Below are 15676 nucleotides of genomic sequence, written 5' to 3' on the forward strand. Positions count from 1 at the left end.
AAGGTTGCCAAAGAAGCTTTTACTCGCGATAGGGTTGTTAGGGCAGTGAGATCTTTCGAGCCATTCAAATCTGCTGGCATGGATGGAATCTTCCCAGCGCTTATCCAAAAAGAGGAAGAGACACTGATTCCACACATGGTAGAGATTATTAAGGCAAGTTTAGTTCTGGGACACATTCCAAATGATTGGCGTCAAGTTCGAGTTGTCTTTATTCCAAAAGCAGGAAAAAAGGACAAAACCAACCCTAAAGCATTCCGACCGATAAGCCTATCCTCGGTAATGCTTAAAATCATGGAGAAGGTATTATGCGAGTATATAGATTCTAAATTTATGAAAACTATGCCTCTTTCTAAATCCCAATTTGCTTATCAAAGCGGAAAATCAACGGTCTCAGCACTGCACACGCTAGTGAACAAGATCGAGAAAACCTTTAATGCAAAAGAAATCGCTCTTATAGCATTTCTTGATATTGAGGGCGCGTTCGATAACGCTTCTTATTCGTCTATAGGTTCGGCAATGTTGAGGAGAAACTTCGACCCATGCATTGCAACCTGGGTACATGCTATGCTAGCAAATCGACAGATCTCATCTGAGCTGAGTGATTCGCGCATTACTGTAATGGCTACAAGGGGATGCCCTCAAGGGGGAGTACTATCTCCCTTATTGTGGTCATTAGTGGTGGACGAACTGCTAGATAGCTTAGAAAGAAGGGGTTTTGAAGTTGTTGGATACGCAGATGACGTAGTCATTATTGTACGAGGCAAATTTGACAGCGTTATTTCATCAAGGATGCAAATTGCTCTCAATCACACACTCTCCTGGTGTCAAAAAGAGAAACTAGGAATAAACCCTTCAAAAACAACAATTGTACCGTTCACAAAAAGACGAAAGGTACAACTCCACCCTCTTTTCTTGAACCAAATACAATTAGTTTACTCAAATGAGGTCAAGTATCTTGGCATCACACTTGACGCAAAACTAAATTGGAACACCCATCTTCAAACAATCATAAATAAAGGTCTCAATTCACTTTGGGTTTGCTCAAAGACCTGTGGTAAAACATGGGGTCTAAAACCCAGTATGATCATGTGGGTCTATAAAACAATAGTTCGGCCTAGAATAACCTATGCTTCCCTTGTTTGGTGGCCTAAAACAAAGGAAGCTACGGCTAGAGCTAAGCTGAAAAAAATTCAACGTACTGCCTGTATTGCCATAACCGGTGCAGTTCGTAGTACCCCCTCGTTTGCCCTAGATGCTATACTCAATCTGCCCCGGCTGGATCAATTCATAAAGCTGGATGCTGAGAAAAGTGCTCTTCGGCTAAAACGATCAACAGTCTTACTGTCAGGGGACTTAACAGGTCACCTCAGTATATTAAACGAATTTTCGATAAATCCTATTTTTGAAAAATGTAGTGACTGGATGGAAAAAGTGGTAAACTATGACTCGCCATTCACGGTGGTATTTCCTTCTCGTGAGGAATGGGAAGGAGGTGGACCCACCTTTTCACCAGGATCTATTAAATTCTACACAGATGGTTCATACGGAGTATACGGACCGAAAACCAAAATCTCTGTCTCTCTTGGACAGTGGCCTACAGTATTTCAAGCAGAAGTCTATGCAATCAAGGAATGTGCGCAGCTGTGTCTGAAAAGAAATTACAGACATGCTACCATCTGTATTTTCTCTGATAGTCAAGCAGCGCTTCAATCTTTGAAGGTTTTCACTTGCAACTCAAAACTTGTGTGGGAATGCATTCTTGCACTGAAATCCCTAGCTGTACACAATCGAGTTAAGCTATATTGGATCCCAGGACATACGGGTCTAGAGGGTAACGAAATTGCCGATCAGCTAGCAAGGAATGGATCAACCAATATGTTCATTGGTCCAGAGCCATTCCTTGGCATTTCGAACTCTGCACTAAACACGGAATTGAACAACTGGTTGTTCGATCAAATTCAATCAAATTGGAATACAGTTTCCAATGCGAATCAGTCCAAAAGGTTCGTAACAATAAACACGACTCAAACACAAAAACTTATAGGTCTCAACAAAAGGGATCTCAGAACATACATCGGTCTAATAACTGGTCACTGCCCAAGCAGATACCACTTATACAAGATCGGTGTCGTCCAAAACACAAATTGCCGTTTCTGTGACGAGACGGACGAAACCTCACAACACCTTCTCTGCTCTTGCAGTGCACACATCCATCGTAGGTTCAAAATATTTGGCAAGCACTACTTACAGCCAGCTGATATTTGGAACGCATCCCCCAGGGAGGTGATTAGCTTTATTAGGCTGATCACGCCAGATTGGGGGAACTACAACACTGCAACCTAGGACTTCTGCCCATCAATGGCAGATGGTTCAAAGTTCAGTCAAATGCGCAAAGTATTCCGGAGGCACATTTGCTACTGGAAAACATTGTGTACATAGAGTACCGTAATTTCGGGTGAAATTGATCACTTTTCACTGTTTTCCATGTCTATTTTCTATGATGTTGTCAATTCCAAACAACTTAATGCAGGAAAACAAGTACGACGGTGAGCCTCATTGGTTTATATACTCAAATTTTCATACAGTTGTGATTTTAGTGCTGAAAATCGTCTCTAAAATAAAAAAATCAAGGAATTTCATTTCGGGGTGAAATTGATCACCTGTCAAAACAATTATTGTTAGTTATAAAAACAACTTTACTTATTTAAATTGGGCCTCCTGAATCCAAATATGCTTGCCGAATTCTTAACAACGCAAAATTTATGGAAATATTAAACAATTAATTTTCAACAATACCGCAGAAAACGCCTAAATGTAGGCAATTTCCGAAGGATTCTTCAGATATCTATAAAAAATTCAATTATTACAACAAAATGAACAAATTGGTACAAATTTTAATGATAGAACTTGTTTTGTATCCCTTTCAAGCATCCTGACAAATTTTCAGGTTGACACCATGTCCAAATCCTTGTTTAAAACTATAAGTTTATTGATGTCTGCCAATACTACACAGAACACGATTATGGAATTTTCTATTATTTTCATAGAATTAAACAGTGCTTAACACAAAAAGCTTCGTAACATGGAATTCGACAATAGTTGAGATAAACAACGTTCATTTACATAGGTTGCATTGATTTCTGTGCTCTATTAGAGGGAAATAAAATCGTGTGACACAGTGATCAATTTCACCCTACTGATCAATTTCACCCGAATTTACGGTAATAGGGTATATCACAATAGTCCTAAAAATGGACGCAGTGATCCCCTAGGGAGGTTCAAATTTTAAAAATGTTTGAAAATTCAATCTCCCATATGCTCCTTACCATCCTTACCATAAAAATAGTGTTCTGTGAAATTTTCAGCTTTCTAGGTGGTGATTTAAATGTGGTCCAAAGACAATATAGGTTTGTATGGAAATTACTATGGAAAATTTTTGAGATATGTTCCAAACACGCTAGTTCTGTAATATTAATACAAACTTATTATCCCATATTGAAAACTCGTTCTTCAAACCATAATGAAGAAATTTGCTGAAGAGAGAAATTCAATCCGAGGGATAGCAGAAGAGATATCCATGAGTTTGTTTGCTATTATTTAGCTTAATATGGGATTATAGCCCTGCAAACATGTACAAAAATCCCAAACAAAATTAGCTCAAAAGGGATTTGTTTCTTCAGCAACATCCTTCATTAAGGTTTGAAGAATGAGTTTTCAATATGGGATGATAAGTTTCTACTTACATTACAGTACTAGAGTGTTTGGAACATTTCTCTAAATTTCTCCATAGTAATTTCCATATAAACCTATATTGTCTTTGGGCCACCTTTAAATCACCACCTAGAAAGCTAAAAATTTCACAGAACACTATTTTTATGGTAAGGATGGTAAGGAGCATATGGGAGATTGAATTTTCAAACATTTTTAAAATTTGAATTGCCCTTATCCCACACCCGACAGAAGAAGATGAAGGGCTTTCATTCGCGGTGTACCGTGGTGAATCAAAATCCGGGCGGTATGAGCAGCGTATGGAGGCCTCTTGTAGGTAGTTTTAATACCGATTAAATCATACCGTGTTGCCGCTGCCATATCTGAAAGAAATGTCACTTTCTAGCAAAAGTGATGATGTGGATAACAATAAGTCATTGCACTAATGTTTTCGTTAGCAGCCTCGGCGGTTCAGTAGTAAGCGTTGTTTCTTCTCACGCTGTTTGGATGGGAATCAACTACCGCATTTTTTTTTAATTTGGATAATGTTTGATGGGTTTGATTGAGGGGGTCACATGTATGTGTGTATGATGGTATGTTTGCTAGAGATCAATTTGTAAATAATTGAGTTTAGCTTAGTTTAGACTGACCGCACATATGGCTGCTATGAGACACTGTACTGTTTATATCTTGAATGGAATTTTGACTTTTACTAGCCTTGATGTTTGCAAAATTCTCGAAAGAGTGAAAGAGAGACGAAGATTGTTAAAAATTGCATTTTTCCACGAAAAAAAAAACATATTTTTCAGTACAATCCGTTTAAACGTTACAATAGTTCTTGTGATTTTGTGTGTTTTCCGACACAAAAATATTGGCGGTCATTTTGACCCACTTTTCCCTTATAAAAAGTGTAGTTCTGCCAAATGGGTTTCTTTTTGAATAGTAATGAACACATACAGATTTTTCCTAATACCCCATGGGCAATACTTTGATTTTTTAATTCTCATATTTGTATGAAAATCTATATAATAAAATATAAAATTAAAAAATTATGAGAAATACCAAACCGAGGTGTGATAATATATACTTGGAATCTAAGTCAAAATCTTAACAAGTATCAATAAGCATATTCTCAAAGCTTTCATTATTTGGTACCGTAAAATCGGGTGTAATTGATCAGAAGGGTGAAACTGATCATCGTATCACACGATTTTATTTATTCGTAATGGAGCACAAAAGCTGCAGTAAATGAACGTTGTTTGTCGTAACTATTGTCAAATTGTGTGTTGTGAAGTTTTTTGCGTTAAAAAATGTTTATTAATATGAAAATAATGTAATATTTCAAAATCATGCACGGTGCAGTATTGACAAACACCTATGAACTTCTATTTATAAGCAAAGATTTGAACATGGTATAAACCTGAAAGTTTGTGAGGATGCTTGAGATATATCCCCAAACCAGATTTCATCACCAAAACTCGTACCAATTAGCTCATATGATTGAAATAATTGAATTCTTGTTAGATTTAATTGAATTTCTTAGGGAATTGCATACATTTAGGCGTTTTCCGCGTAATTCTTGAAATTTAACTATTCTTTATTTATATAAATATTGCATTGTTAAGAATTTGACAAGCATATTCGGATTCAGGGAGCTTAAATTTATCATGTAGAGTTGTTTTGAAAACTAACAATAATGGCAATGACAAGTGATCAATTTCACCCCGAAATGAGAACCTCTGATTTTTTATTTTAAAGATATTTGTTGACACTAAAATGACATTTGTTAGAAAATTTCGGTACATAAGTCGATGAGGCTCACCTTCGTACTTGTTTTCCTGCATTTAGTTGTTTGGCATTGTTAACATTATAGAAAACAGACTAGAAAAACCGTGAAAAATGATCAATTTCACCCGAAATTACGGTACCATCTTGAAATTATGTCATAATTTTCTAGTAATGTTGATCGAGAGGAATCTTAAAATGCATGATTAGCTAAAAAAGTTTAAGTGCTTTGGAAATAAAATTAGAGATATCCAAACTTACTGAAATTTCATCATGATCCTATTTTCAATTTAATTTCCATTCTTATCGATTTCAACAAAATGATTAAGGGCTGGAGCTTACGCAACGAATTTGAGATTTGAGAATTTAAAAATGGACTATCAAGTTTGGGATCTCTAAAATGTGAAAGCCCGTGGTCATGCGTGGTCATTCTTCAGTTTGTTGATGCTGGCGTTTGTTTCCCGCTCAGTAATACCGTATGCTTAACTTAGCTTAGCTTAGCTTAGACTGACTGCACATATCAATGGTTGCTATTCCGTGATTGACCGAAGTCAGTGAAAATGCATAAAGAATCAACTAGAAGTTCGGCTGGGATTGGCCATAATCTTCTTGTGTGCATAATTCAGTGCCTCTATTTATGCATGGTCAATAACGGCGCCGGCCACATCCTTACAGTCAGGTGGGATTGGGGGAAGGACTGTTAGTGTGTAATCTTTGCTATTTGGAGACCGTGTTTGCCTCTGCATCTCCACAAAGGTTACTGGGAGGGATGTTTGTTAATGGGGAGGATCGTTGGGTCACAGGATTCACTTTGATAAGCGATTAGACCATGATAAATAATTATTGGTGAGATATCCCAAGAAACATTTGCCTATTTTATAATCATTTATTAAGCAATTTTTCACAACTACATTATGAATAGTTGCTTTATTATATTACTTTGCAGCTGCTACGCACACATTGTTCAAGCAAATCTGGCGAAATTATTCAGCTTCTTATCATTTAGTGACTGTAATCATATATTGTAATGATGTTTATTCAGGTTTCACTTAGCTTGATAAGGATTGATGATTTAACAACGCTAGTTTAACAAACTACATTATTGCAGTTTAATTCAGCATCATGTTTAACAACATTTTAATTATTTCCAAGTGAAGCCTTTGTTCAGGCGTTGTTCACACAAATTTGGAGAAGTTATAAAGCGTGTCGTTGTATATTGACTTTATTCTACAACTTAAAAATCGCTTTATAAGCATTCATCTCAGCTTTTATTCAACTGCCACAAAATTGATTGAAAACAAATAAATGACTAAAAATAGCTAACACTGTATACATCAAATGCAGTGTATACCTTTACCATGAATTAATAACCACACTTTTAATAATTACCTGAATACTGGATTCAAACTCGAGACCTTCCCATCGTCAGCGGTATACCTTGCCATCTGCGCCATCCTTGAATTCATATATCAGCCTTCCAGTGCCCAATATAAACCTCTTGTAGCTGATTATTGATCATGCTTGAGCTTCTGTTCAACAATAAATAATCAACACGTGCTATGCTGATCAACAACTGAATAAGCGCATTACTTCTGCAGCTGTTCAGTACTGATGCGAGCTGAACTCAGAGGGCTATTTATAGCGCACAGTGAGAAAATTTATTTCAATGCTGGACAAAAATAAAGTTTATTCACAAAGTAAAAACAGTCTGAAATGATTAATCGAATTTCATAATAAGTTTTAACTTGTTAAAACTTTAATTGAATTGTTCATCTAACTATACTAAAATTCATTTATTAAATGTATAATATTTCTACTAGGTTAATATTTTAATTAATTGTCACACTTTTTCCATGTATTAAACATTATACAAATATAAAATATATTTCAATCAATAATCCTATGTCAGAAGACTGATTCAAAAGATTTTCTAAACATATTTGAATATTGTATTGAGAAAGCATCAGTTATTACTGTATCCAACATGTTTTTATATATTAGTAAGTTAGTGACGAATTCGCCAAGGGCGAAAAGTCACTCAAATAAAGATAAATAATAATAATATTAGTATGTTGAACATTGCAATACATTAGGAATACAACGCAATTTTTAGATATTTTGTCCATTTTTCAAAAATTTGGCTATGGTGTGACCGATTTTGTAAGGCTTCTTTGTTGCTGAACAATGTGTTTAGTAATCGTTATTTTGGACTTCTTTGGATGACCTGCTCGAATGATATATCTCTGTTGTATTAGGATTTTATAAAATACCTATTCAGCTTTTAATCATGTTCATGTTAAACATGGAAACAGCTGAAGTGCGAAGCAACCAAAACGTTAGTTCGTCTCCTGTACATCTGTTTACACAATTATATTTGTTTGGTTGAATATTGGCTCTTTAATAGAAGGAAAAATGACTTGTTCAACTCATTAGTAAAACAATCTTGACAAGTCGGCAGAGATTCTTTAGAGAAGTTTAATAAGTGTTGATTCTACTATTATTCATTCCAATGAAAAATGTTGAACATTGACTTAAATTTGGATCTAAATACCATCTTCTCAGCTCTTTGTAGGGCATTTTTTCAGCTGTCACCATTATTCAACAATAATTAACTATGTATATGTTTATTTGTGACACTGGACTGTAAGTTGGGTAACCACTTTCATGTAACTATTGTTAAATTATTATTTATTCTTCGATTATCATTAAAAATGTTATGATTAGTAACTTTTTCCGATATCAATAACGTCGCAGATGATGATCACTACATTTGGAAAAAATAAATTTTGATATTTTTAATCCAATGTGATTCGAACTTTACCCTCGTTGATCCATTACGTCGCCATTACGTCCATTACGTTAATCCATCCATCGCATACACGTCTTGGATTTAAATTGAAAAACATTTGAACCATTTGAAAATAACATAAAAAGACATAATACGTTTTGCATACTCATATACTGTTATTCACATTGTTTATAAATTTTACTAATCATGCTGGTCAACATTTTAAGTATTAGACACTGAAACTTTTGTAAGATTTGTTGTTAATCAAATGTTCAATATTCTACTAAAATTATGGCTACAACCTACAGAAGCTTTTAATCAGTCAATTGTTAAACTTCTTATGTGTTGTAGAACAAAAGCTACTATATTTGCATTTTCGGAGGTTTATTCAGCTCTTATTCAAAACACAAACTGCAAGTGGAATAACAGCTTTTTTAAAAGCGGAAATTAATATTATTCAATTAATGATTCAACTAAAAATTTGTTCAGCAATGGTTGCTGCTATGCAGCTTGTATTAAGCACGTAAGTATCTTAAAAGCTACCAATTGTTCCTTGGGTATAAACATGCTTATATGTAAATATAATATTTTCATTTGATATGAACAATATCTATGTAGAGAAAAAATATGCCGACACTTGAGGTGACGAACCTTTCTAAGTTTGTTGAATAAAGTGAACCTTTTGGAAGTCTACACTTGGAGTGTCGAACCATTCAGTTGTTTTTTAATTATAAAAATAAAGGTAAAAAGAAGAAGGTGTTGTTAATAAAAAAAAATTTAGGCAGAAATAATTTGTGAATCAGAGTTTATGTCTACACTCACAGTGACGAACCATTCATATTTTTTTGAAAAATCATATTTACGTCTCACTGTTTTAACGATTAAAGGTGCAGTCATACATATTTTATAGATTAGAAACAATAGCATGAAACGAGCTCACCAATTGATCCGTCATCCTTGAGCAGCAACAATCCTCTTTCAGCGTCACTCGTTTGCTTAGCTATATAAAAGCACTCAGAGAAAATAGGCGCGCAACCCGTGAGGGAAAACAACTGACGACTGCTGGGGCTTTCTTGACGCACTCCCCAGGAGCAAGCGTCAATGTCGGAAGATCAAAAAGAACTAATCGAAAGCGGCACTTTTTCACTTTACTCGATCGACGCGCGACATGTTTGATCCTGCCCTCATCGCCGGCCCCCGCAGGAACAAGCGTCAAGGTCGGAAGATCAAACACATCTCTCACTAATACCGTATGCTTAACTGCTGACAAAGTGCCACACCAATTTTGAAACCTTCGAGTAAGGCAAGCCAAAGACGGCAGTTGTTTTTATGATCGCATCTCTTGCACGTGCAGCACTTGGTAGCTCATAGTGGAAGTTATCGAAGTACACAAAAAAGCGTCCGCTTATATTGTTCACATCCTTTCCCAAAACAACTATTTTGGGAACCACAGGTAGCTTCCGATCTACTTAGCTTTGGTACGTAGCCTGTATCTTACTGGATGCATCGACCTCCGACTCAGCAAAAATAAGTGTATCTTCTTGAGAAACGCAGATTGTGGGTTTGAAATAAGTTCCAGCCGATATTGGTGGCAGCACAGTACTGAGTTCTAAGAGCAAAGCGCAATGCTTCGTATCTAAATAATCTCTACAGTTTTCTTAGCGATAAACTCTGTTATGCCACGTCGAATCTTTTCAAGTCCAAAGATTTCATTCGAGCCTCCTACGAACAGATGTTTTAAATCGACGTCGATCTATTTTTTAAAGTTAAAAGCAAAAAATGAATAAACCTTATTGGCTGCTATAGTAAATAAAGCGACATACCAACTGATAACCGTTTTGATTTTTGTAGTGCGGGAAGAGTGTGAAGATCTTAGACACGGCTGAATTTCCCAGCAGAAATGGTTTTCGCTTGGAGATGCACAAGGGCCATTTATCTGTTACGGTTGTCCACGGCTCAACGTTCAGCACTAGCCATTCATAAGCATGGATGCTTTTCTCATCGTGATGGTCAGCCTTCTCATCCGACGGTACACTCTGCTTTAGGCTTTTAGCGTGTTGTTCCTCTGCAACATCCAATTTACGCTTCTTCTTCTTTAGATTGCCGATCTTATTGGCAATGTTTCCACCGTGATTCTTTCTACCGCCTCCTCTTGCGATGTAGTAGTTCTTCTATGAATATGAAAATGACAGAAGATGGATATTTTAACTCAGTTAATGTCAAAATAGGGATGAATACATATCTGCCGCTCTGATTTAAACAACGTGCAAATGGCGAGACAGTCCGTCTCCAAATCATCCGCGAGTATTTTCTCCCGGTGGCTCAAGTGGTACTGTGCTATTATTCCGGCAAGCTGAAGTTGCTTCGCTTCGGATAACTCACCACTTTCCGCTCTAGCGATAATGCCCTTGCCTTCCTCGGATTGTTTTAACAACTCTAAAAGTGCAGTGCAGCCAAACAGGTTACAACTACTGCGAACCAGGGAATTCTCAGATGGATTTGAATTGGATCCATTTGAAGCTGCCAAAAGTGGTCAAGGTAGGTGATCGCCGACAACTCGATTGCTGACAGGAATGATAACTTCACCTTGAACCAAATTCTCAATCGTTGAATCCACGGCCGCTAGAGAATGGTTAGCGCATGTGTGGCTCGTTGGATAAACAGGGGGCTGCTTCTGCCGATCTCCGACTACAGCACAGATGATGTGGCGAGAATTTTCCGTTAGCCGGGTAATGGAAATTTTCTACCGAACCTGCTTGGGCTGCCGGCAACACACTAGTGGCGATGTAGTTTGTCTCTGGAACCTCGGTCGGAGCAGAAGTTGCTGTACAGGTCGAAACTGATAGGGCATCGGGTACCGCTGCGGCGTCACTTGATGTGTCTGTACAGATTGCCGCTTCTGGGTCCGGAGGATGAACGTGTTGGCAAGCTTCCGTTAGATAATTTTTAAGAGAATATAAAATAGTCAGGTACTAAAATATATGATAACAAAGAAAAAATTACCGTTCAATAATTGTAGCAAGGAGTTTCGTAATTTCAAATCTGCCAGAGGGTGGTCTTCCAACTTGCTTGTTGACGCCATATTGATATTTTTCTTCACACCTGAAAATCACGTAACTCTCGTTTCGGAGAAATGTCAAAGTCGTAAACACACTAAGTCATACACACGAAAATAGTTTGCCTGAATATACGGTTGAAGTTACCAACATTTTCAGTGAACATGACGTGCAATTCAGGTCAATATTAACAATGTCACGTAACATTTAAGATTGGATCAATACAGATCAGTTACGTGATTTTTCACTGGTACTGGTAGCACTGGCTTTTATATCGTCAAGGTTATCGACTGAAAAACAACGGGGCAGTCTTAGTTGAGCTGTCACGTCCTGTCCTAGGTTTATACGGAAAACTTGGACTCGAAATGTCAACGGTCGAACGGCCGGTCGTTGGCGTGATACCATCATAAACGATCTAGTAACCGTTGGTGGATAGCGTATCCAGTGGGACTGGTATGCGTAGAAATTCTCAATCTGAGCCAAATTTCAAGGCATAATAGTCCCACTGAATATTTTGTGCAGGAAATAACATGAAATTAGCTAAAACATACAAATCTCGATTGAAAACAAGTAGTTTTGTCAATTGCAGTAAGGAAGCAGGGATCACAACTTTATTAATTGAGGGGGTTAGAAGAAAAGGGGTGTAAATGACATTCTGGTCGAAATTGAGATGGACCTACCTACAGTTTTCAAGCTTTCTAGCAATATTTTTGGATTATTTTTACGTCAAATAGAAAAAAAATGATATTTCGGCGAAAAATAGTTAGTTTTTTGTTTTTCATACATTTTATATGGAGCGGAAAAAAATTGCAAATCTTTGAAGCCCATTTTCTCTAAACTAGGTTTTAGTCACTTACACCCCCCTTTGCTTTTGGGGCCCTCATTTACAGAAAACGTCCCCAAACGGCAAAAACGTTTTTGAACTTCAACCGCGTTTTCTCAGCCGGCTGTTTTGGAACATGGGACTTTTATGCGTAGAACGGCAGTAATGTCGACAATACATTGTGTTAAAAATGGGCTCAAACCCATACTTCAACAAATATATATTAATGAAATGTAACAAACCGAAAGTTTTAAATAGTAGTGTGCTCAAAGCTATTTTTATATTATCTGCTACAGATTCCAGTGGTTCACCATGACACGACGATTCACGTACGAGCAGAAAATTACCTTTGTGCGGTATGTGCTTCAGCATCGAACCGAATCTTTTGATCTTGGCATGTTGGAGTATTCAGAGATTTGCAATTTGTTGAAAATTGCACCAAACGCCGTGAAGAAGAATAAGTTTGTCAACGTCATAAACATGAATCGTTTGTTGGGAGAATTCAACGCGAATAAGGAAAAGTGGATAAATATATTAAACAGCAGAAACTCTAACGAGCCTGCGGAAGATATTGAACTGGATGTATTTGAAAAACGCAATGAAAACTGCGAGTGCGAAGACTGTGTTCGGCGCAGCAATTGGAGCGGCGTGAGAAGGTACAAGTTCAGTCAATATAAATATGAAGAGACAAGTATGTTTGTCGACATGGAGCACAGCGAATGGCAAAAGTATTCTACTCTCGTCAGCCGTGGAAACTTGAAATTAAAAAAAGGTAAGTCGTATACTGATCAAATTTACATATGTCAGGTAATTGTTTGTGGAGCTTCCCCAGGTTTTAAACTCAGCATTTAAATTGAAGAAAAAATTCAAAAAAAATTTTTTTATGAGCAGAATTAATGTAGGGTGTCAATGCTAGTAATGGACCCCTTAGTAGCTGAAATTCATTCTCGACGCCTTTCCGCAATTATATCTCAGGTTTGGTATACGTTTTGTGGAGTCTAATAACATGTTCAATGTCTTTACTTCACAGCACACCCATGCAACATACAAAATCATACGATTTTCCCAGAGAAATATTCATTTGGAAAACTGTTGTCCGAATGCCTATTATGGACCCTATGGATTGTTTACAAATTTGACGTTGCGTATTATGGACCCTCCATTTGATTCCCATGTAATCCGGCTCGCTGCCGACGTGCCTATTATGGACCCACCTGGAAATGCGTATTATGGACCCTCTTGTGTGGTTTCATTTACAAAACTGTTCAAATATCTGTATTTATGCGCCTCAAACCAAATATTTTGCCGGAAACTGCTGACTAACAATGCAATCGAAGTTCCCCCGGTGGATTTTCATAGGAATAAGGTTGCTTTGAGTGCTAATTTTATGCTTTTCTGTAGGGGGTCCATATTACGCAAAGGGTCCATAACCGGCATCGACTCCCTACAAACAATCCACATCACAAAGCTTTATTAAGAATTAAAAACAATCGAATGAAAGAATACCTTATTCAATGTAATAGCAACCGATTGTTACTTCTTTGAACATACTGTTGTTTATATTGTATTATTGTATATTGTATTATTATATTATATTTGATACATCATTGTGTCATTTTATTTTTCTTTTTCTACTTTTTAATACTCAAGTTAAATATGTTTATTGCACATGGGGTGACCAAAATCCGTGTAACCTACTTTATTTGGACTACTACCCGAACAGACCAGCATGTAACGTGGAAGCTGGAACAAAACGTTTCATTGTGAAGAGTACCGCATTTCCATTGTGGCACTGCAACAATACCTATAAAGTACCATAACTAAGGCGAGAACCACCCTGCACACATAACATCATTTTCAATTTTTTATTCTGATATATAAGGCATAATTCAATTTGCTTAACTAAAAACAATGAAAATTGCAATGGTTTACGTCCTGTCAGGATTCTCTATTATCCTGAATGTCCTGAAGGATATATGCAGTTAAAAATTATCCTGCAGGATGACTTGGTTGAACCACCCTGCAAACCTTACATCATTTTAAATTTTTATTCTAATATATAATGCATAAAATAAATAAATAAATAAATAATTCAATTTGCTTAACTAAAAATAACGAAAATTGAAATGGTTTTAGTCCAGTCAGGACTCTCTGTTATCCATAAAGTCCTGAAGGATATTTGCAGTTAATCATTATCCTGCAGGGTGGCGTGGTTGAACCACCCTGCAAACATTACACCATTTTCAAATTTCTCGATTCACACCGACAGAATTGTCAAAATGCTTTTGGAAACGTTTTTACAACGCTGCGAACGTCCCTTATCAGTGTGACTATTGTCGGCAGCCTCAATCTCTTCGGCAACTTTCCCATAACAACTGCTGGTGAATCTCTTCGGCAGCTACAAATCAGTTGCATTTTGAGGCGTGCTCATTTGAATTGATGACATCTCCGGCGATATCGTTTGTTTAGTCTCGGAAATCTCGCCAGCGGGAAGCGGACAGAACAAAGAATCATCTGAAAGTTTCCACTGATGTGTTTTGATAGAAAAATACTGTATATTTGGCGTTTGAAATTTGGTTGCCGATAATAGTCGAATGGTGCCGAAGCCGTAAGTCTCCCTATAAGGCATAATTCAATTTGCTTAACTAAAAACAATGAAAATTGCAATGGTTTAAGTCCTGTCAGGATTCTCTATTATCCTGAATGTCCTGAAGGATATTTGCAGTTAGGGGGAGATCCCCCAGTGCCGGACAGCACCCAATACCGGACAAAGTCAAAACATTGAGAAATCATGGTCCAATCAAGATGGTGTATTAGTAGAACAGAAAGCTCTTATGTAGACTAATGTTTGCGTAGAATAACACATCCTTGAAATATTCATGCCTTTTTAAAAAAGTAGAAAAGTTTGAAAATCTTTAAAAAATTGACGTATCTTCTTAATTTTGAGCCTATTTAGTAATTATTTTGAATATGAAAAAATACTTTGGATCCCGCAAACATGATCGAACATAACCCTAATTTGATAGCATGAATGTATTTTGTACCATAAATGAAGAAAATATGTACAAATTACAATTTTGGTTAAGAACCTCCTGTCCCTCAGTTTCGGACAGCTTGATTTGTTATATGATAACTTTGTAATTATTGCATCAGTGTCTCAAAACACTTTCATTTTTCATGGTTTCCGTCGATCATGGTGTCGAACATGCAATGGAATTAAGAAGAATGAACATTCAGAACAACATCGTAAAATATGCTATTTTTCATCATATATGAAAGTGGTTTTAAATAGGCATATTGCAAACTAAGAAAAACTTGAATTATTCTTGTTAATGTTGCAAATGCATTGAATTGGTAATTATAAACTATTCGTATAGTGTACACATTCAATGATGTTCAGATTTACAGAATTCGAGGCATTTCCAGATTGTGTCCGGTATTGGGTGCCACCTTTCAAGATCGAACAATTTGGTACTAAAATACATCATCAAAATGCAATGTCAAAATTCATATTAA

Source organism: Aedes aegypti, chromosome 2, assembly GCF_002204515.2.
Source record: "Aedes aegypti strain LVP_AGWG chromosome 2, AaegL5.0 Primary Assembly, whole genome shotgun sequence".
Lineage (NCBI taxonomy): Eukaryota > Metazoa > Arthropoda > Insecta > Diptera > Culicidae > Aedes > Aedes aegypti.